This window comes from Cicer arietinum, chromosome 5, assembly GCF_000331145.2.
Source record: "Cicer arietinum cultivar CDC Frontier isolate Library 1 chromosome 5, Cicar.CDCFrontier_v2.0, whole genome shotgun sequence".
In the NCBI taxonomy this organism is placed as follows: domain Eukaryota; kingdom Viridiplantae; phylum Streptophyta; class Magnoliopsida; order Fabales; family Fabaceae; genus Cicer; species Cicer arietinum.
In genome coordinates this window covers 39002289-39025659 of record NC_021164.2, presented here as the reverse complement: position 1 = coordinate 39025659, position 23371 = coordinate 39002289, and the positions used below count along the sequence as shown (strand labels likewise).

Below are 23371 nucleotides of genomic sequence, written 5' to 3'. Positions count from 1 at the left end.
GCAAAATCAATTATGTTAGTAGAAATATCAATATCAGCACAATGATTAACCTGCAAGGCAGCTTCGATCTCAGCACACACTAATCACAATTGAGTATCTGTGGAGAATTCATAAGTATAAGTACCATCAAAACCAGACAATGAAGGAAAATTAGTAGCAAACATATCGGGGTAAGTGTCATCAACCAAATCAGTAAGCAATTCAATTTGAAAAATAGAATGCTCTTCCAGGGGGTGTTTCATAGCATCAAATATGTTAAATTTTACAATGCTATCACCAAATTCCATGGATAGAGTTCTAGCATGCACATCAATTTCTGTTCTAGCAGTTTTCAAGAATGGTCTGCCTAAGATGATAGGCGCCCTGTTGGACTTATTATCTCCCTCCATGCCCAAAACGTAAAAATTTGGAGGAAATATTAATTCATTAACTCGAACAAGTACATCCTCCACAAGTCCAACAAGACAATAATTAATCCTGTTCGCCAATTGAATGGTAACACATGTACTCTATAAAGGTCCAATAGCAAGAGAGTTAAAAATAGATGTAGGCATAACATTAATGGAAGCTCCTAAATCTAACATAGCATTTTCATTGACTATTTCCTATGGTACATGGAATGGAAAAAGTTCATGGATCTTTGCATTTTTGAGGCATGGGCTTAATGAGGGCTGAAACATTTTGCCCCATGTTTACTCTTTCATTACCTTTTAACCTTATCTTGTGTGTGGACAAATCTTTTAGAAATTTTGCATATCTTGGAATCTATTTAATTGCTTCAATGAGGGGAATGTTAACTTCCACCTTCCTAGATGTATCTAAGATCTCCTTGTCCTTATCTTCCTCGTCCATTTTCTTAGTCTTCACTGCCCTTTGAGGAAAAGGAAGTGGTATATTTTGTTCAACATCAACATTTTCAGGTATCAAAGTGTCTTCAGCAACCTTGTTATTTTTCACTACAGTTTCATGTACCTTTGGTATTTCAACAGCTTACCCAGACCTCAATGTAATTGCACTGACATTGGGAGCATTTGGATTTACTACTGATTCTGCAGGCAATTGGTTTGACCCCTGAGTCTGCAATTGATTAATGAAGTGGCTAATTGACCAATCTTGGTTTCGACTTTTTGAATGGTGGAATATGTTCTTTGTTGAAATTGGAGATTCTGGACAGCCATCTGCTTAACGAGGTCCTCTAATGAAGGTAAATTGTTTTGTTGTTGAGGAATATTTTGCTGCTGCTGCCTAGGTTGCTGTTGTGCAGATGAATTCCCCATCTCAAGTTGGGATGGTTTCTCCAACCCAGATTGTACCTGTTAGATGACATATCATAGTTGGCTTGAGGATTGTATATATTTGCTGCATATGCTTGAGGAGCATCAACAATTGGATCTTCTTGCGATGTAGGACATGAATCCATAGGATGCTCTAGATAAGTGCAAAGACCACATACCACTGCTTGGTTTTTACCTATTGCCAATTTTTTTTTACTAAAGATGTAAGCTCATCAAGTTTGCCTTCTAAATTCTTGTGGGAATAAGCTTGAATTTCATTCACACTCCTTGACAACACTGTTGAATTGCTTCTAGTTGTAAACTACTGAGAATTCATGGACATGTTTTCAATCAAAGCCCTTGTCGCTTCTAGGGTCTTATCGACAAGTGCTCCCCCACTAGCAGCATCCAAAATGCTTCTATCCATAGGTAGCAAACCTTCATAAAAATATTGGATGCGCAATTGTTCAGAAATGTGGTGATGAAGACAGCTTGACACTAATTTCTTGAATCTCTCCCAATACTCATGTAATGATTCCGTATCAATCTGTCTTATTGAAGCAGCTCGTGAGGCAAGGAAGAATTTTTCTAGAAAAAATATCTTGAGATGATTTCAACTTGTAACAAAACCTAATTGAAGGTAGTATAACCATTCCTTGGCAGCATCTTTGGAGTGAAAATGGGAAGACTCTCAGCTTAATATGGTCTTTTGTGACTCCTTGAGGCTTCATGGTAGAAGACACAACATGGAATTCCTTTAAGTGTTTGTGGGGATCCTCACCTGCAAGACCATTAAACTTTGGAAGCAAGTGTATTAAACCAGATTTAAGTTCAAATGGTACAGTAACTTTACGATATGTTATACACAATACATTATAATTGACATTAGGTGCAGCAAGTTGTCTTAAGGTTCTTTTATTCGCATCAATTATATTTTGCAGCAATTTGTCACTTTCACTATCTGACTCTGACTCGTTAACACTAGCAGCTCTATTAAGTCTACGACGTAAATGAAATGTCCTATCTATTTCAAGTTCAAAGGAATGAAGATTTACAGAACTAGCCCTAGTCATGCATCATCATAACAATGCAATGCAAAATAACAATTTTGAAAATTCCAACAATGTCCCTATTGCTAAAATTGAAGTGAAAAATAAAAACCCTATAAAATAAAATCCAAAAAATATAAAAGTACCACAAAAAATTTCTAAAAATCAAATAAAGGCAACGACAATTTTTTTTGGAATTTTTGGAGAATATGAAAAATTCAAAAAATTCAAAAAAGGGTCTAAACGAAGGAATTTGGGGCAAAAGTTTGGAGCAATCCGAGACAGTCGCCTGAAAATAGAGTTTTTATCGATTAATATTGTTATCAGAGAGTCCCCGACAGCGGTGCCAATTTGATCCGTTGTCGCACACGGGTCAAATACAATTAATAAAATATAAATAGAGGTAATAACTCGAATCGTTTCGCAAGGACTTCTGATATAATAATAATAACCGAATTGAAAGTTGAAATTAAAAAGGAATTTTTTTAGATTTTTTATTTAACAGATGAACAAAACGATTAATCCACTTATTTAAGTTTCATACCTATCACAGATTCCATCAATGAGTTTAATTTCTAATTCGTGATTCTATTCTTATTTGACTATAGAATTGATCAAACAAGCATAATCAATCATATGTGAATTTGGTTTCTTTGATTGGATTAAGCATCACAATCATCAAAATATTACAATTAACAATCAAGCGTTACAAAATTATAATTCAATTAAATTAGAAACTGAAACCAAATTCTGTCAAATAAATTTAATCGATCCTATTGAAATTCAATTTAAGCAATCAAAATATCAATATAATCAAATAAACAAGAATATAATCATGAATCAAAATTGACAGTGTAACCTGAATCTCAAGGTGTTGATGAAACTCTAAACTCGTGGATTAATCTTATAAAATTAGTCTTCCATGAAATTAAAATAAAAACTATTTATTTCTTGTAGCAATCTGAATCTTAATTTTTCCGTCCATAGAAAAGAAGCAAAACTGCCAATATATAGTACATGATATTGGGCTTTAGGTTTAAAAACAAGTGACCCGCTATTTAAAATTATTACAAAAGTCCAGATTATGAAATCTGCAATTTTGGCCCAGTAAAGTTCAGAGTTGGTCTTTTCTTCCAACAAAAAAGTTGTAGTTCAGATTTTTAGCTTTCCAACGTCTGTTCATATGCGCCAATCCGATATTTTGAGCTCCCGTTAAGGCCTATAGAGCGAGAAAGAGTCAAAATTAAAATGTAAATATTAAAATTATAATTCAAATTCGACCCAAAGTTTAGAAGCAAGCTAGAAACATGTGCCCAAATACTATGATCACACTAATTGGAGGAACTACATTGCTTAAGAACCAAATTGATTTGAATAACCCTATTAAAGATCAAAATAACAAACAATCTTTATCCACTCAAACTAAGGTTATTTTTAGAAGAAGTAAATTGACTAAGAACAAAAACGGACTACAATAAACCTATTAAAGACCAAAATGACCTAAAATATTAACCCATTGAGAGATATGTACTTATTGGACCAACTGCAATGACGAAGCACCGAAACAAATTAGAATAAATCTAATAAAGACGAAAATGACCTAAAATATCAATCCATTGAGAATTATGTACTTATTGGACGAACTACAATGACGAAAAATCAATATGCACTAGAATAAACCTAGTAAAGACCAAAATGACCTAAAATCTTAATTCATTCAAACTAATGCACTTTTTAGACGAACTACATTGAAAATGAACCAAAATGGGCTAGAATAAATGTAGTAAATACCAAAATGACCTAAAATCTTAATCTAACTAATGGACTTTTTAGACGAAGTTCATTGACTAAGAACCAAAACGGACTAGAATAAACCTAGTAAAGACCAAAATGACCTAAAATATTAATCCATTCAAACTAATGCCCTATTTAGACGAACTACATTGACCAAGAACCAATATAGACTAGAATAAACCATGCACAAACAAAAATGACCTAAAATCTTAAACCATTCAAATAAATCCACTTTTTAGATGAACTACAATTGCTAAGAACAAAAATGGACTAGAATCTTAATCCATTGAGAAATATGCACTTATTGGACCAACTAAATTGACTAAGATAAAAAATAGACTAGAACAAGCCTTGAAAAGACCAAACTGACATAAAATCTTAATCCATTTAAACTAATGCACTTTTTTGACAAACTAAATTACCTAGAATAAACCAAGTAAAGGCCAAAACAACCTAAAATTTTAATCTATTAAGACTTATGCACTTATTGGACGAACTACATTGACTAAGAAATAAAATGGACTAGAATAAACATAATAAAGACAAAAATGACCTAAAATGTTAATACATTGAAACTTGTGCACTTATTAGATGAACTACATTGACTAAGAACCAAAATGGACTAAAATAAATGTTGTAAACACCAAAATGACCTAAAATCTTAATCCACTAAGACATGCACTTTTGGGCAAACTACATAGCCTACGAAAAAATGGATTAGAATAAACCTATTTAAGACAAAAATGACTTATATTACTAATCCATTCAAACTAATGTACTTTTTAGACAAACTACATTAACTAAGAACCAAAATTGACTAGAAAAAACCTAGTAAATACCAAAATGACCTAAAATCTCCATCCATTGAGATTATGTACTTATTGGACAAACCACTATGACTAAGAACCAAAATGGACTAGAATAAACCTACTAAATACCAAAATGACATAAAATCTTAATCCATTGATATTTATGCACTTTTTGGACGAACTACATTGCCAAAAACCAAAAAGTATTTGAATAACCTATTAATGACCTAAAATGTTAATTCATACAAAATGATGGACTTTCTAGAAGAACTACATTAACTAAGCTTGATCATTCACACTAATTCATTTTTTAGACGAACTTTAAAAAGGGGGTGTTAGATGATAAAATGTCTACTAATTGAGAAAGAGAAGGAAAAAAAGGGGTTAAAAAATTTGATTTTAAAGTGTGGATTTTAATTTTAAATCACTTGAAATTGTTAATGATTGTATCTAAATGATTAATGTTTTTATATTGCTTTTGAAAACAATTTAGGACATTCGTCATGCTTTTGAAATAGTATAAAATTCATATTATTAGCAATAATAATTCTAGAACATTCAAGGTTGGTTGAAATTTGATAGTTAGACTTTTAGAAACAAAGAATTGTGAAGGGATTAAATTTGATTTATTTCATAAAAGGAAATATTTTATGTGTGAATTATTGTTGACTTATTTTAGAGAATTAGATTGTGTTGGAGTTGTGTTGATTCTTAAAATAATAATAAAAATATATATTTATGATGATTTTATTTAAAATTTAGATTAGTCACACAAGAGGAAAATAATTTACGCCAAGTTTTACTATGTGCTGTTTTAAAAAAAAAATAATAATCTAAAAGATTTGTTGTAAAAATAGTTTTTAGAAATCAGAAAGAAAAAAAATATATAACTATTTTAGAAGTCTTGGTGAATTAGAAATTTTTGTGTCTAATTTTATATACATGATTTGATTTGATTTCAAAATATAGGTTGAAAAAACAATTATTTTAAGAGTGCTTAAATATCTTGAAAGGTATTTTGGTGGTTAAGATATTGGTGAAATTTTAGTAATCTTATTGATTTTAAAAGTAGTTAAAAAAATCGTAATATTTATTAAGAAGTAATCCAAGGAAAAGTTTGAAATTATGAAGCAATATTATTTTATGGTATTAAAAGATTAGTGATCCTTTTAAAATAATTTAAGTGTTTGAAATCAGGAAAAAAAAATATATATATAGCTATTTTAGAAGTCTTGGTGAATTAGAAAATTTTGTATCTAATTTTATATACATGATTTGATTTGATTTCAAAATATAGGTTAAAAAAAATTATTTTAAGAGTGCTTAAATATCTTGAAAGGTATTTTGGTGGTTAAGATATTGGTGAAATTTTAGTAATCTTATTGATTTTAAAAGTAGTTAAAAAAATCGTAATATTTATTAAGAAGTAATCCAAGGAAAAGTTTGAAATTATGAAGCAATATTATTTTATGGTATTAAAAGATTAGTGATCCTTTTAAAAAAAATTTAAGTGTTTGAAATCAAATTTATTTGATTAACCACTAAAATGATTTATGTACTACGAGATTTATTTATTTTTTATGATTGTTATATTAACTTTAAGTAAAATTAGTTGCTTACTTTACTTGCTAATTGAAAAATCTTTGTTTCAATTTTTGTTAAATGATAAAGATTGATTAAAAACAAAGGGGTGAATTATTATTTTAATTGTGATAAATTTCTTGTTGTCGGATTGCTATGAGAATATTTTACATCATGATGCCAATTATTGAATAAGTTATATGCATGTATATGTGATTAGGTGAATGTGAAAGTGTTTATGTTTCAGGCGTTCTAAGTGTTGGGAAGTTGTGAATAATGTTTAGAGTAGTTGAGAATGTTTAAAAGTGAAATAATTTTATATCTCTTTATTTTGATTGATGATTCATATTGATGCAAGTGTCCTTACTTTTGTTGTTATAATTAGTTGTAAATTACAAATAAATTACTAGGAAGGTGTAATTGAATGGGTTTTTAACTTGAAGTAAGGAGTAAGAGTTGTGGTGTCGCATTCGCACTCATGTATCATGTGAAAGATACTTTTAATTACCCATGTTTGAATTTGAATGACTATAGTTATGATTACCTTAAGTAGTTGACTACATGAGTATGAGGGACTAGCTACCCGATGACTCATCGTCGATAAAAGAGGCAACAATAACATATTGTAATTATTGCTAGAAATAGTTGTTAAATCTATTTTTGAAATAGTTAAAAATCATGTTCACCTCTGATGCAAATTTGAGTGATTATGAGTCTTATGTGGCATCAGTGTTGAATGCCGATAATGGGTTATGTGGTGTGAATAATTGTTGAAGTGAGTTTTGAAACTATGTGAAAATATTTGTCCTCGACCACTATGGCTATGTACTCTAGTTCTTGAAATCATTGAAATATTTTTCTTACTTAAGTGAAATCTGTTGAGAAATTGATAATATTATTTGAATTTTTACTAAAAAGTCAGTGTTTGAGTAGTTAGTTGAAGTTAACAATCCATTTGGCACATTTTCGTTTCATTGGACTTGAGGTAGTAAGTTTGTGGTTACTAAATCTATAAATTTTGTTTCCTTCGTAAATTATAGTAGGTACTTAGAGTATTTCATTCATGATTAAAATATTAGTTGCAATTGTTTAAATGATTCATTGTGTCATGTTAGTCTATCATGCAAAAGTAATTGATTTTTGACATATTGTGCTTAAATAATAAATAGTGAATACCTTAAATATTTTATACACTAAGTTTGAATCTTGAGGGTCGTAAGTTAGATATTAGTTTACTCACTGCAAATTTCGAGAACGAAATTCTTTAACAAGGAACTAATAAAGATCAAAATCACCTAAAATATTAATACAATAAGACTTATGCACTTAATGGGAGAACTGCATTGTCTAAGAACCAAATTGATTTGAATAAACCTATTAAAGACCAAAATAACCAAAAAAAATTAATCAATTGGAACTGAGGCCCTTTTTAGAAGAACTAAAGTGAATAAGAACGAAAATGGACTAGAATAAACCTTGTATAGAACAAACTAACCTAAAATAATAATGCATTGAGAGATATGCACTTACTCGACCAATTGCAATCACGAAGCACAAAAATAGATTAAAATAAATCTAATAAAGATGAAAATAACCTAAAATATCAATCCATTGAGAATTATGTATTTATTGGACGAACGTCATTGACTAAGAACCAATATGGACTCGAATAAACCTAGTAAAGACCAAAATGACCTAAAATCTTACTCATTCAAATTAATGGACTTTTTAGATGAACTACATTGACTAAGAACCAAAATGGTCTTCAATAAATATAATAAAGACAAAAATGACCTAAAATCTTAATCCGTTGGATGAACTAAATTGCCTAAGAACCAAAATTGACTAGAACAAACCTAGTAAAGACCTAAATGAACTAAAATTTTAATCCATTGAGACTTATGCACTTAAATGACTAACTACATTGACTAAGAAACTAAATGGACTAGAATAATCCTAATAAAGACAAGAATCACCAAAAATAATAATTCATTGAGTTTTGTGCACTTATTAGACGAACTACATTGCCAAAGAACCAAATTGATTTGAATAAACCTATTAAAGACCAAAATAACCAAATATCTTAATTTGCTCAAACTAAGGTCCATATTAGAGAACTACATTGACTTAGAACCAAAATGGACTTGAGTAAACCTTGTACAGACCAAATTGACTAAAAATATTAATCCATTGAGAGATATGCAATTATTGGACCAACTGCAATGAAGAACCAAAATGGATTAGTATAAATCTAATAAAGACCAAAATGACATAAAATCTTAATCCATTGAGAATTATGTACCTATTAGACGAACTACATTGACTAAGAACCAATATAGACTAGAATAAACCTAGTAAAGACCAAAATGACATAAAATCTTTATCCATTCAAACTAAGGCACATTTTAGAAGACCTACATTTACTAAGCACCAATATGGACTAGAATAAACCTATTAAAGGCCAAAATGAACTAAAATATTTAGATGAACTACATTGACTAATAACAAAAATGGACTAAAATAAATCTTATACTGACCAATTTGACCTAGAATCTTAATTCATTGTGAGATACGCACTTATTGGACCAACTACATTGACTAAGATCCAAAATGGAATAGAACAAATCTAGAAAAGGCCAAAATGACCTAAAATCTTAATCCATTAGAAATTATGTACTTATTGGACGAACTACATTGACTAAGAACCTATATGGACTAGAATAAACCTAGTAAATACCAAAATGACCTAAATTTTTTATCCATTCAAACTAATGCACTTTATAGAAGAACTACATTGACTAAGAATCAAAATGTACTAAATTAAAACTAGTACAGATTAAAATGACCTAAAATCTTAATCTATTAAAAGTAATGAACTTTTTAGATTAACTACAATGACTAAGAACCAAAATAGACACAAAAAAACCTAATAAAGACAAAAATGACCTAAAATCTTAATCCATTGAGATTTATGCAATTTTTAGACGAACTACATTACCTATCAACAAAAATGAATTAGAATAAACCTAGTAACGACAAAAATAACCTATAATATTAATCCATTCAAATTAATGCACTTTTTAGATGAACTACATTGACTAAGAACCAAAATGGACAAGAATAAACCTAATAAAGACAAAAATGATCTAAAATTTTAATCCATTGAGACTTACGCATGTTTTGGACGAACTACATTGCCTATGAACCAAAATGAATTAGAATAAACCTAGTAACGACAAAAAATGATCTATAATATTAATCCATTCAAACCAATGCACTTTTTAGACGAACTACATTGACGAAGAACCAAAATGCACTAGAATAAGCCTAGTAAAGACCAAAATAACCTAAAATTTTAATCCATTCACACTAATGGACTATTTAGGCGAACTACATTGACTAAGAACCAAAGTGGACAAGAATAGAACCTAGTAAAGACCAAAATGACCTAAACTCTTAATCCGTTGAGACGTCTTTGTTGATTATTATGACCTCGAAATAATCAGAATATATCAGTCTTTAATCAAATTAAAGCAATATCACATACACAGCGGAATTATAATGTGGCATACAAGATTAACAATTAAAAGTAAAAAGATAAGGGATAGAATGCACCAAGATTTATCCTGGTTCAGTTGTCAACGAGACAACCTACATCCAGTCCTGACAATCCAACTGGATTTCAGCTTTTTCTCCAATAGAAAGAATTGTGAATTGTTTACAGATTGTCCAGTTTCCTTGAAACCTATCTATCTCTCACAATCTCTTTCCTATTGCTCACCCCTTGATCCTTGTAGTCACTCAGCAGACTCACACAAAATCAAAGTGCGGCTCCTTCTTGATGAGGCCTCTCACCCAAGAAGATCGCCACCAGTTTCTAGCTGGATTTCTAGCAGTCGTTTTCTTTACAAAGTATTTATTTCAAACAGAATAAAAGAAGTACAAAAAGAAGTCTTCAATCTTGAACAATGTGTCTTCTCACGAATCTGGTTATTCAATGATGGATTTATGAGAACATTGTCTTTTCTCTCAAGAATACTTTTTCAGCTCTCTCAATGATTATGGATAATCTTTTTGGCTTTGATCTGAAAAAGCAATATCAGAATGTTAACAATGTGTTGTATTGTGTTAATGAGAGTTAATGAGAGATTATCATTGTTAATGAGAGAATGATTGAAAACAGTTTATATAGTTTCTGAAAAACAACTAATAAATCGATTATCGCGGGTCTTGTTTTTCGTGAATCTTGAAACTACATAAGCCAATCGATTTGTCAATCGATTCTTTAAACAAACTCTTTTCAGTGAATTATGTTAAGACTTATATGCATCGATTTCGTAATCGATTGCAGGTGTTTTGTGCAAAGTAAAAATCACACGAATCGATTACTTAATCGATTTATTAAGTCTCATAATCGATTTACAAATACTCGGAATCGATTTGGCCACAAGCTCAAAGTTCACTGTGATTTCAAAAAGGTTCTTTCAATCGATTTGCCAATCGATTGTCTTCAAGACAGTGACTTAGCTATTTTGATGTTAATCGAAGTGCCAATCGATTTGTTTGTATTTGCCTGAAAAGTTCTTACCTGATATTTAGTTCAATCGATTTCCCAATCAATTGCAACCAAACTTAACATGATTGAAATTTTCACAATAGATTGTCCAATCGATTGTGTTTGTCACAGGTCAAGTTATTTTTCAAATATTATCTAAGCAATCGATTTAATAATCGATTACCCTAGAAATTGGATTCTCACTATGACTTGATCAATCGATTTGCCAATCGATTTGTTTCAATCAGTTTTACTTTGTGATGTGTACAATCGATTTGTCAATCGCTTAGCCTGTAAAACAGGTTGCCACTGACTTGTGCAATTTTCATTTCTAATTGTGCCAGTCGATTGCCTAATCGATTATACAATCACAAACAGTTATGTTTCCTTACACCCTTGTTATGAAATCGATTTCCCAATTGATTTACTCAGTCAATATTCAACTTTGGTTGATTTCTTGTGTTCCAAGCAATTTGTTTCAAGTGTGTAGGATTGGATTGTTGTTCCTGAAATCTTGCTCAATTAAAATGTTAGATTTATCATATGATGTATGAACATTGTATGTTTGTTAATTATGTCAAAATTAGGATTCAAAGGACTAAAGTCCAACAATCTTCACTTTTTGGATGAACGACATTGCCTATGAAACAAAATGAATTAGAATAAACCTATTAAAGACAAAAATGAATTAAAATTTTACTCCACTCAAAATAATGCACTTTTTAGACGTACTACAAAGAACCAAAATGGACTAGAATAAACCTAGTAAAGACCAAAATGACCTAAAATCATAATCCATTCAAACTAATGCACTTGTTAGACGAACTATATTGACTAAGAACCAATATCGACTAGAATAAACCTAGTAAACACCAAAACGTACTAAAATTTTAATCCATTGAGACATGTGCACTTAATTGACGAACTACATTGACTAAGAAATAAAATGGACTAGAATAAACCAAATAAAGAAAAATCGATTTGCCTAAAAATGGACGAATTACATTGCCTAAAACCAAAATGGATTTGAATAAAGCTATTAAAAACTAAAATGACCTAAAATGTCAATCCTTTCAAACTAATGGACTTTTTAGACGAACTACATTGACTAAGAACCTAAATGGGCTAGAATAAACCTAGTAAAGACCAAAATAAACAAAAATCTTAATCCATCGAGATTTATGCACTTTTTGGATGAATTACATTGCTTAAGAACACAAATGGATTAGAATAAACCTGTTAGAGACAAAAATGACTTAAAAAATTAATCCATTCAAACTAATGCCCTTTTTAGATGAACTACATTGACTAAGAACCAAAATGAACTAGAATAAACCTAGTAAAGACATAAATGATATAAAATCTAAATCCTTTTAAACTAATGCAATTTTTAGAAGAACTATATTGACTAACAACCAAAATGAATTAGAATAAACCTAGTAAAGATCAATACGAACATAAAGTTTAATCCATTGAGACTTATAAAATTATTGGACGAACTATATAGACTAAGAAATAGATGGAGTAGAATAAACCTAATAAAGTTAAAATTGACGTAAAATTTTAATCCAATGAGACTTATGCATTTATTGGACGAACTACACTGCTTTATAACAATATGGATTTGAATAAACCTATTAAAGCCCAAAATGACCAAAAATCTTAATCCATTCAAACTAATGTCCTTTCTAGACGGAACACCTTGACAAATACCTAAAATGGAAAAGAGTAAACCTTGAAAAGACCAAAAGGACCTAAAATCATAATGCATTGAGAGATATGCACTTCTTGGATTTCAATAAATCAAATAAAAGCCAAAATGACCTAATATATTAATATATTCAAACTAATGCACATTTTAGACGAACTACATTGACTAAGAATCAAACTGGACTAGAATAAACCTAGTAAAGGCCTATACAAAAATAAATTTTAATCCATTGAGACTTATGCATTTATTGGAAGAACTATATTGACTACGAAACAAGATGGACTAGAATAAACCTAATAAACACAAAAATGACCTAAAAACTTAATCTATTCAGACTTATGCACTTATTGGACGAACTACATTGCCTAAGCACAAAAATGGATTAGGATAAACCTATTAAAGACCTAACTAACGTAAAATAATAATCCTTTCAAACTAATGGACTTTTTAGCTGAACTACATTGACTTAGAACCAAAATGGACAAGAATAAACCTATAAAAGACCTAAATGACCTAAAATCTTAATCTATTAGGAGTTATGCACTTTTTAGAAGAATTACATTGACTAATAACCAAAATGGACAAGAATAAACATAGTTAAGACCAAAATGACTTAAAATCTTAATCTATTGAAACTTACGCACTTAAATGGATTTGTATAAAACAATTAAAAACATAAATGACCTAAACTCCTAATAAAAACTAAAATGACCTAAAATTATAATCCATTGAGACTTTTGCACTTATTCAACGAACATCATTGCCTACGAACCAAAATGGATTAGAATAAACCTGTTAAAGAAAAAAATGACCTAAAATTTTAATCCATTCAAACTAATGCACTTTTTAGACGAGCTACATTAACTATGAACCAAACTAGACTAGAAAAAACCTGGTAAAGACCTAAATGACCTAAAATCTTAATACATTGAGACTTATGCAGTTATTGGACAAACTAGATTTCCTATGCACCAAAATGCATTAGAATAAACCTATTATAGACCAAAGTGACCTAAAATATTAATCCATTTAAACTAATTCACTTTTTAGATGCACTGCATTGACAAAGAACCAAAATAGACTAGAATAAACCTTGTAAACACCAAAATGACCAGAAATCATAATCCATAGAAAGTTATGCAATTATTGGACGAATTATATTTACTAAGAACCAAAATGGACTAGAATAAATCAAGTAAATACCAAAATGAGCCAAAATATTAATCCATTTAAACTAATGTACTTTTTAGAAAAATTATATTGACTAAAAACTAAAATGGACTAGAATAAACCTAATAACATTAAAATATCCTATCATATTAATCCATTCAAACTAATGCACTTTTTAGATAAACTACAATTACCGAGAAAAAAATTAAGTAGAATCAACATAGTAAAGACCAATATGACTTAAAATCTTAATATATTGAAACTTATGCACTTGATTAACGAACTACATTGATAAGCATTAAATTGGATTAGAATATAATAATTCAAGACCTAAATGACCTAAAATCTTAATCCTTTCAAACTGTAGGACTTTTTAGATGAACTACATTGACTAAGAAACAAAGTGGACTAGAATAAAACTAGTAATGACCTAAAATTATAGTCTATTGAGACTTATGCACCTATTGGACGAACTATATTGTCTAAGCACCAAAATGAATTACAATAAACATATAAAAGACAAAAATGACCAAATTTTTTAATCGATTCAAACTAATGGACTTTTTAGACGAGCTACATTGACTAAGAACTAAACTAGACTCGAATAAACCTAGTAAAAACTTAAATAACTTAAAATCTTAATCTATTGAGACTTATGCACTTACTGGACGAACTACATTGCCTATGCATCAAAATGGATTAGAATAAACCTATTAAAGACCTAAATGACCTAAAATCTTAATCCTTACAAACTAATGGACTTTTTAGACAAACTACATTGACTAAGAACCAAAATAGACTAGAATAAACCTAGTGAATACCTAAATGACCTAAAATCGTAATCTATTGAGACTTATGCGCTTATTGGACGAATACATTGCTTAAGAATCAAAATTGATTAGAATATATATTTTAAAGATACAAATGACCTGAAATAATAATCCACTGAAACTAATGAAATTTTAAGACCAACTACATTAACTAAGAACCAAAGTAGACTAGAACAATCTTAGTTAAGACCAAATTGACCTAAAATTTAATCCATTGAGTGTTATGCAATTATGGAATGAACTACATTGATATGCATTAAAATGGATTCGAATAAAATAATTAAAGACCTAAATGACCTAAAATCTTAATTCTTTCAAACTATAGAACTTTTTAGACGAACTACGTTGACTAAGAAACAAAGTCGATTAGAATAAACGTAGTAATGACCAAAATGAACTAAAATTACAATCTGTTGATACTAATGCACCTATTGGACGAACTTCATTTCAATACCACCAAAATGGATTAGATTAAACCTATTAAAGAACCAAACTAGACTAGGATAAACTTAGTAAAATTTTAACCTATTCAGACTAATGGACTTTTTAAACGAGCTGCATTGACTAAGAATTAAACTGGACTAGGATAAACTTAGTAAAGACCTAAATCACCTAAAATCTTAATATATTGAGAGTTATGCACTTATTAGACGAACTACATTTCCTATGCACCAAAATGGATTATAATAATCCTATTAAAGACCTAAGTGACCTAAAATCTTAATCCTTTCAAAATAATGCCCTTTTTAGACAAGCTACATTGACTAAGAACTAAACTAGACTAGAATAATCCTAGTAAAGACTTAAATTTCTTAAAATCATAATCTATTGAGACTTATGCACTTGTTGAACGAATTACACTGCCTTGGAATAAACTAAATCAAGACCTAAATGACCTTAAATCCTAATCATTCGAAACTAATGGACTTTTTAGATGAACTACATTGACTAATAACCAAAATGGACTAGAATAAAACGAGTAAATACCAAAATTAACTAAAATCTCAATCTATTGAGATTTATAGACACATATGACCTAAAATATGAATCCATTAAAACTAATGCACTTTTTAGGCAAACTACATCGACTAAAAACCAAAGTGGCCTAGAATAAACCAACTAAAGACCAAAATGACCTAAAATGTTAATCCATTGAGAGTTTTGCAATTATTGGACGAACTACATTAACTAAGAACCAAAATTGACTACATTAAACCTAGTAAGGACCAAAATGACTTAAAATCTTAATCTATCGAAACTTATGCACTTATTGGACGAACTACATTCCCTAAGTATTAAAATGGATTGGAATAAAACTACTAAAGACCAAAATGACTTAAAATCTTAATCCTTTCAACGTATATGACTTTTTAGCAAACTATATTGACTAAGAATAAAAATGGACTAAATAAACCACGTAAAGACAAAAATAACCTAAAATCTTAATCCATTGATACTTATGCACTTATTGGACAAATCAAAATGGATTAGAATAAACCTATTAAAGTTAAAGATGACCTAAAATATTAATCCATTCAAACTAATACACTTTTTAGATAAACTACATAGAGTAAGAACAAAATGTACTAGAATACTGCAAGTAAAGACCAAAATCACCTAAAATACTAATCCATTCAAACTAATGCACGTTTTAGATTATTTACATTGACTAAGAACCAAAATGAACTAGAATAAACCAAGTAAAGACCAAACTGACTTAAAATCTTAATCTATTAAAACTTATGCACTTATTGGACGAACTACATTGATAAGCATTAAATTGGATGAGAATAAAACTATTAAAGACCTCAATGATCTAAAATCTTAATCCTTTCAAACTATAGGACTGTTTAGACAAAATACAATGACAAAGAACCAAAATGGACTAGAATAAAGCTAGTAAAGACCAAAATAACCTAAAATAATAATCCATTAAGACTGAACTTCATTGTCTTAGCACCAAAATGACTTAAAATTTTAATCCATTCAAACTAATGGACTTTTTAGACGAACTACATTGACTAAGAACGAAACTAGACTAGAATAAACCAAGTGAAGACCTAAATGACCTAAAATCTTAATCTATTGAGACTTATGCACTTATTGGACGAACTACATTGTCTAAGCACCCAAATAGATTAGAATCAACCTATTAAAGACCTAAGTGACCTACAATTTTAATATTTTCAAACAAATGGACTTTTTAGACGAACTCCATTGACTAAGAACCAAAATGGAGTAGAATAAACTTAGTAAATACCTAAATAACCTATAATGTTAATCTATTGAGACTTATGCGCTTATTGGATGAACTACATTGCTTATGAACGAAAATTGATTAGAATAAACCTATTAAAGACACAAATGACCTAAGATACTAATCCATTAAAACTAATGCACTTTTTAGATAAACTACATTGACTAAGAACCGAAGTGGCCTAGAATAAACCTAGTAAAGCCAAAATGACCTAAAATCTTAATCCTTTCAAACTATAAGATGTTTTTTCCAAACTACATTAACTAAGAAATAAAGTGGGCTAGGTTAAACCTAGTAAAGACCAAAATGGAAATAAATTATAATCAATGGAGACTTTTGCACTTATTGGTTGAACTTTTTTGCCTAATCACAAAAACCGATTAGAATAAACCTATTAAAGACGTAAATGACCTAAAATTTTAATCCTTTCAAACAATTGAACATTTTAGACGAGCTACATTTATTAAGAACCAAACTCGACTAGAATAAACCTAGTAAAACACCTAAATGACCTAAAATCCTAATCTATAGGGACTTATGCACTTATTGGACGAACTACATTGGTTAAGAATCAAAATGGATTAGATTAAACCTATTAAAAACCAAAAAGGCCAAAAAATATTATTTCATTCAAGCTAATGCACTTTTTAGATGAACAACATTGACTAAGAAACAAAATGACTGGAATAAATCGAGTAAAGACAAAAATGACCTAAAATCTTAATCAACAGAGACTTATGCGCTTGTTGGACGAACTACATTACTTAAGAACAAAAATGGATTAGAATAAACCTATTTAAGATACAAATGACCTAAAATATAAATCCCTTTAAACTAATGCTCTATTTAGACAAACAACATTGACTACGAACCAAAATGGACTAGAATAAACCTAGTAAAGACTAGAATGACCTAAAATCTTATCATAATTTATTGTGGTACCGTAATCGCTCGTTAAAGCTACCGTTAAGGTAAGGGCTCCTTCCAAAATTTTAGCTTGCATATAAGATGCTATATGTGTATTTGTGGAGTTGGAATTTTGTGAAATGGATGTGTGGTTTGGTAGAAAATGATTTAATTCATTTATGTGTGGTTGTGAGGAAATTTAACTTGATGTGTTTGAGGTGTGGTTTGTGAAAATTAATTTGACATGAGTGATGTTTGAATTTTGTGGAAATTAAGGGTGATTGAAGATTGAGCTTGGTGTGGTTTTTTGTGGAATTTGAATTGATCGAATTTAATGTGAATTGTGGATTAAATTTGATGTTTGTGGTGGAAAATAAATGTTTGAGTATGCTCTGTGTGAATTTGAAAATAATTAATGTTAAATGAGTATTAAAAATGGGGAATCTTTTAATATCTGCATTTACTTAATGATTGTTGTGGAAAGAGTCAGAGTATGCTCATGCATTTTATAGTACATGGTGGTCGCGATGGTACCATGGTGATAGTGGTGACCGTAATGGGCCAAGAGATGATGCCATGTGATTTGTTCGTTCATCTTATCCTTACGAGGATTATCGCGTCGTGCTGATCTGTGAGAGATTGCACTCTAGAATGTGCTGATCTGTGAGCGATTGCACTCTAGAAAATAGTGTAAGGCTTGTGATAGGTGACACTTTAGTAAATCGTGCGGGCTTGTGATGGGTGGCACCTTGGTAATTAGTACAAGGCCTGTGATAGGCGGTACAATTATGATTTACGCCCATTCGAGGAGGGTTTTGGTTTGGAAATTCCGGAATTCATGCATTTTGGCATATACGCATTGCATTAGGGTGTTTGGCACGCGAGTCGTGTTTGATATACTGTGATGATTGCATATATATACTCAGTGGTTGATGTGATTGTGCCGAAATCGATAATTGTGATTGTTTGGATTTGTTTGTAAGTGTTGATTGATTGCGAAACCATTTTCGAAACTGAATTCTGCATTTTTTCACAGTTGCATTCGAATACGACAGGACTGTATTCGAATACGACAACACAGAGTTTACTACAAACTTAGAATTTCACACTTGTATTTGAATACGACAGGACTGTATTCGAATACGTGTAATCGAATACGACATGATTGTATTCGGATACGACACGATGATTTTGCTATTGACTTGCAAAACAACATTGTATTCAAATACAAAGATGTTGTATTAGAATACGACAGTGCAATTTTGTTAAAAACTTCATTTTTCAACTTGTTTATGCATGTTTGACATATGAAAACCCTTTCAAGGAGTATGCTAAGATGAAAGGTTATTTTGTGCATTTAAAATTTAAATGATAAGTGATATTTCTTAATTTCGGTTGGTGACCTTTACAATTATTGTAGAAATCTTGGCTTTGCCCTCAGATGAGAACCAGGATCGTGCTACTGGGTAGTACCCTAGAAATAGACACGTAGTTAGACATGCCTAACCGATGTTGTGTCAGAAGGATCTTGCGGGGCGCGTGGAGATCACACGAGTTGTATAGTTTTTTGAAGCATGATCGGATTAGATGGCTGTATAGGGGATGTATGTCTTTCTTTTGGTGGATGTATTTATTTCAATTTGGAAAACTGTACATATACCTCATATTGTCAGCTAGACTTTTATTTTGATGGGTCCATGTACCACTATTGATGTGACGTGGGGGAGTTAAAATTCTTAGAGCGGTGCTTTTGTACAGGTGTTTGCCGAGAATACCTCAGGGGTATGAGTTATGTCTGATATGCCTCATAGCCCCGGTGTATTTTGATGTTTAAATACTTTGGATTTTTATTTCAAAAACTATTATGCTGCTTGTAAATATTGTTGACTTTTGTCGTTGTGTTACGACTTAAATATTTTATCCAAAGGTATTTCTTTCTTAATTTCTGAAATTCAATTATTGTTTTAAAAAAAAATAATACATTGGCGCTGTTAAAAATTGGGGAGTTGCATTCATTGCCTAAGCACCAAAATGGATTAGAAAAAACCTATTAAAGTCCTAATTGACCTAAAATCTTAATCCTTTCAAGTCTAAATCAAGTTGTGCCCCAAATTCAATCAACTGTATGCAGAAAGACGTAGCTAAATGATTTCCAAATGTAATTTGGAGAAAATACACATCATATATTTTTGGAAATGATGCTTAGATCAGATTTGGAAATAAGGAATTTGCTAACGGTCATATTATCAAATCATATCTTTCACAACTATATTTGAAAGAAATATTTGTTGACCAAGCTGGAATGAAGTTACAATTCAAAATTCACAAAGGACTTAACTGAAATCCTAATTTTAACTATAAAAAGATACTCAAGGTTGAAGAAGAACTCACGAACTCACAAACTCAAAAATCTTAAAAACCAAAGCTATTCAGATATGAGCTCAATATTTTCAAAGTGTTTAGAGTTTAAGGTTTTGATTTTTAGAGATGCACTAGTTCAAAGTAAAATATTTTAAGTGTTGTAGTGTGGGATGTAACACCCCGATTTATTTTTTTTTTTAAAAACAAATTCATGAAACAAAGAATAATTAAGTAAAATACCTTTGGATAATTATATAAGTCAATATAATTGATACGCAGCGGAATAGTTTTCGAAATATGAGTCCAAAGTATTTACACAACAGCTAGTGATACACGGAATCCATTAACATAAGATGTCGTGCTGACAATATTAGTAAAGATAAAATCTTCAATTTAAAATAAACGCAATCCAAAATAAAGACATATGTTCCCTCTATGTCAACCTAATCTGATCATTCTACCAAAAAAAACCATACACCCTGAGTGATCTCAACGCGCCCCGTAAGATCCTCCTAACATAGCTCCAGTCAGGCGTTCTCGTCTACATTCCCATCCACAGGGTACGAACCGATAGGATTGTCCTGACTCTCATCTGAGGGCAAAGTCAAGATTTCCACAATAGTTGTGTAAAGGGTCACCAACCGAAATTAACAGTTAACACATAACATTTAAGTTTTTGAATGCACAAAATAACCTTTCCACTAAGCATGCACCTTAAAAGGATTTTCCATATGCTAAAAGTTCATATAATACTTGCCAAATGAAAATGAAGTCAAAATAAGTCTTAAATCAATCAAGTAATAAACAACTGGCCAATCCATTGATGAACTAATTGAGCAATCGATCATCTAACTCAAAATAAGAATTTCCATTAAGCCAATCGATTGGGAAATCGATTTGGAAGAAGGGTTTTAGTAAAAATTGAACTCTGGGCTTAAATCAATCGATTGAATGAATAATTGAGCCCCTGTGTTAAAGCCAATCGATTGGGAAAATGATTTCCTGAGGGTTTTTCGTGAAAACTGTACTCTGGGCTTAATTCAATCGATTGGGAAATCGATTGACTGAATAATTGAGCCCCTGTATTAAAGCCAATCGATTTCCAAATCGATTTTGTCAAAATGGCTGAGCTCCTGTAATGAATCCAATCGATTGCCAAATCGATTTTGAGGAATAGCTTTTAATAGAATCGATTTGGGAATCGATTTCCCTGCATGTTTTTCTTAAAACTACATAAACTAACTCAATCACATTCACACACAATTCTGAAACATAACACTTAGCAATTTCCACACAATCACCACGACAACTTGAGTTTCAAAACCCCATTCTTAATACTCGTTTAACTTAAACGATTTTCACGACCACATTAAGTTAACGTAGACATTAAGAGATTCCCCATTCTTAATACTCGTTTAACTTAAACGATTTTCACGACCACATTAAGTTAACGTAGACATTAAGAGATTCCCCATTCTTAATACTCGTTTAACTTAAACGATTTTCACGACCACATTAAGTTAACGTAGACATTAAGAGATTCCCCATTCTTAATACTCGTTTAACTTAAACGATTTTCACGACCACATTAAGTTAACGTAGACATTAAGAGATTCCCCATTCTTAATACTCGTTTAACTTAAACGATTTTCACGACCACATTAAGTTAACGTAGACATTAAGAGATTCCCCATTCTTAATACTCGTTTAACTTAAACGATTTTCACGACCACATTAAGTTAACGTAGACATTAAGAGATTCCCCATTCTTAATACTCGTTTAACTTAAACGATTTTCACGACAACATTAAGTAAACAAGACATTAAGAGATTCCCCATTCTTAATACTCATTTAACTTAAACGATTTTCAAAACAAACATTAAGTAAACAAGACATTAAGAGATTCCCCATTCTTAATCTCATTTAACTTAAACGATTTTCAAAAACAAACATTAAGTAAACAAGACATTAAGAGATTCCCCATTCTTAATACTCATTTAACTTAAACGATTTTCAAAAACAAACATTAAGTAAACAAGACATTAAGACATTCCCCATTCTTAATACTCATTTAACTTAAACGATTTTCAAAAACAAACATTAAGTAAATAAGACATTAAGAGATTCCCCATTCTTAATACTCGTTTAACTTAACGATTTTCAAAAAACAAACATTAAGTAAACAAGACATTAAGAGATTCCCCATTCTTAATACTCGTTTAACTCTAATGGTTTTCAAATTCCACACAAAACAAACTCAAACATATTATCAAATTCAATCCACGATTCACACCAAAACACATCAATTCATTTCTCTACAAAATCCAACCATACACATATCAAATTTCATAAGCATGAATTATGAACCCGTCAAACTTCATTTACTCAAATTCATACACCAATGGGTTAAATTCATTTCCCGCGAAACATTCATCAATATCCCCAAAACCTAACTCTAAGATTTTACCCATAAAGCCTTAAATTCATTTTCCCCAAATCAACACTTTAACCCTAACAAAATTCTTTTCCACACAACCACAAATAAGTCCCTAAATGCAAACTAGAAGTTTGGAAGGAGCCCTTACCTTCACGCTAGCTTTAACGTGCGATTACGGTACCGCAAGTAAATCCGGTAAAATCTCCGCTCGCAACGTCGCTTCCAAAGTTGGTTCCCTAGCACCGTAGCGTGGTAGTGAACAACTTTCCCTTCTATCTCTTTGCGAAACGAAGCTTAGATCTAAATGAAACGGAGAGGTTTGTGTTTGACGGTTTTGAAATCCCTAACACCGTTTTTCTTCGTCTTCGAATAAACGAGGAAGTATGAAGTTGAGAAATCCTTGTTTTCTTACCCACTAAGCCTTGGGTTTCTCTTCTTGAACAAAAGGAATAAGCAAAAATGAAAATGGAAGAAGGAGGAAGAAGGGGGTCACGCGAGGCAGAGGAAGAAGATGGATTTTGCTTTCTTTCTTTTTCCTTCCTTTCTATTTCTTTTCTTTCTATTTCCTTCTCTTTTCCCTCCACACAAACATATATATATATATATATATATATATATATATATGTATATATATAT

The 23371-nt window shown here is 30.7% G+C and overlaps 1 pseudogene; it reads right to left on the bottom strand.

Annotated features, from left to right (window-relative positions):
- Positions 1-83: 83 nt before the first annotated feature.
- The window catches only part of LOC140920448 (uncharacterized), a 26683-nt pseudogene continuing 3395 nt past the window's right edge, over positions 84-23371 (bottom strand).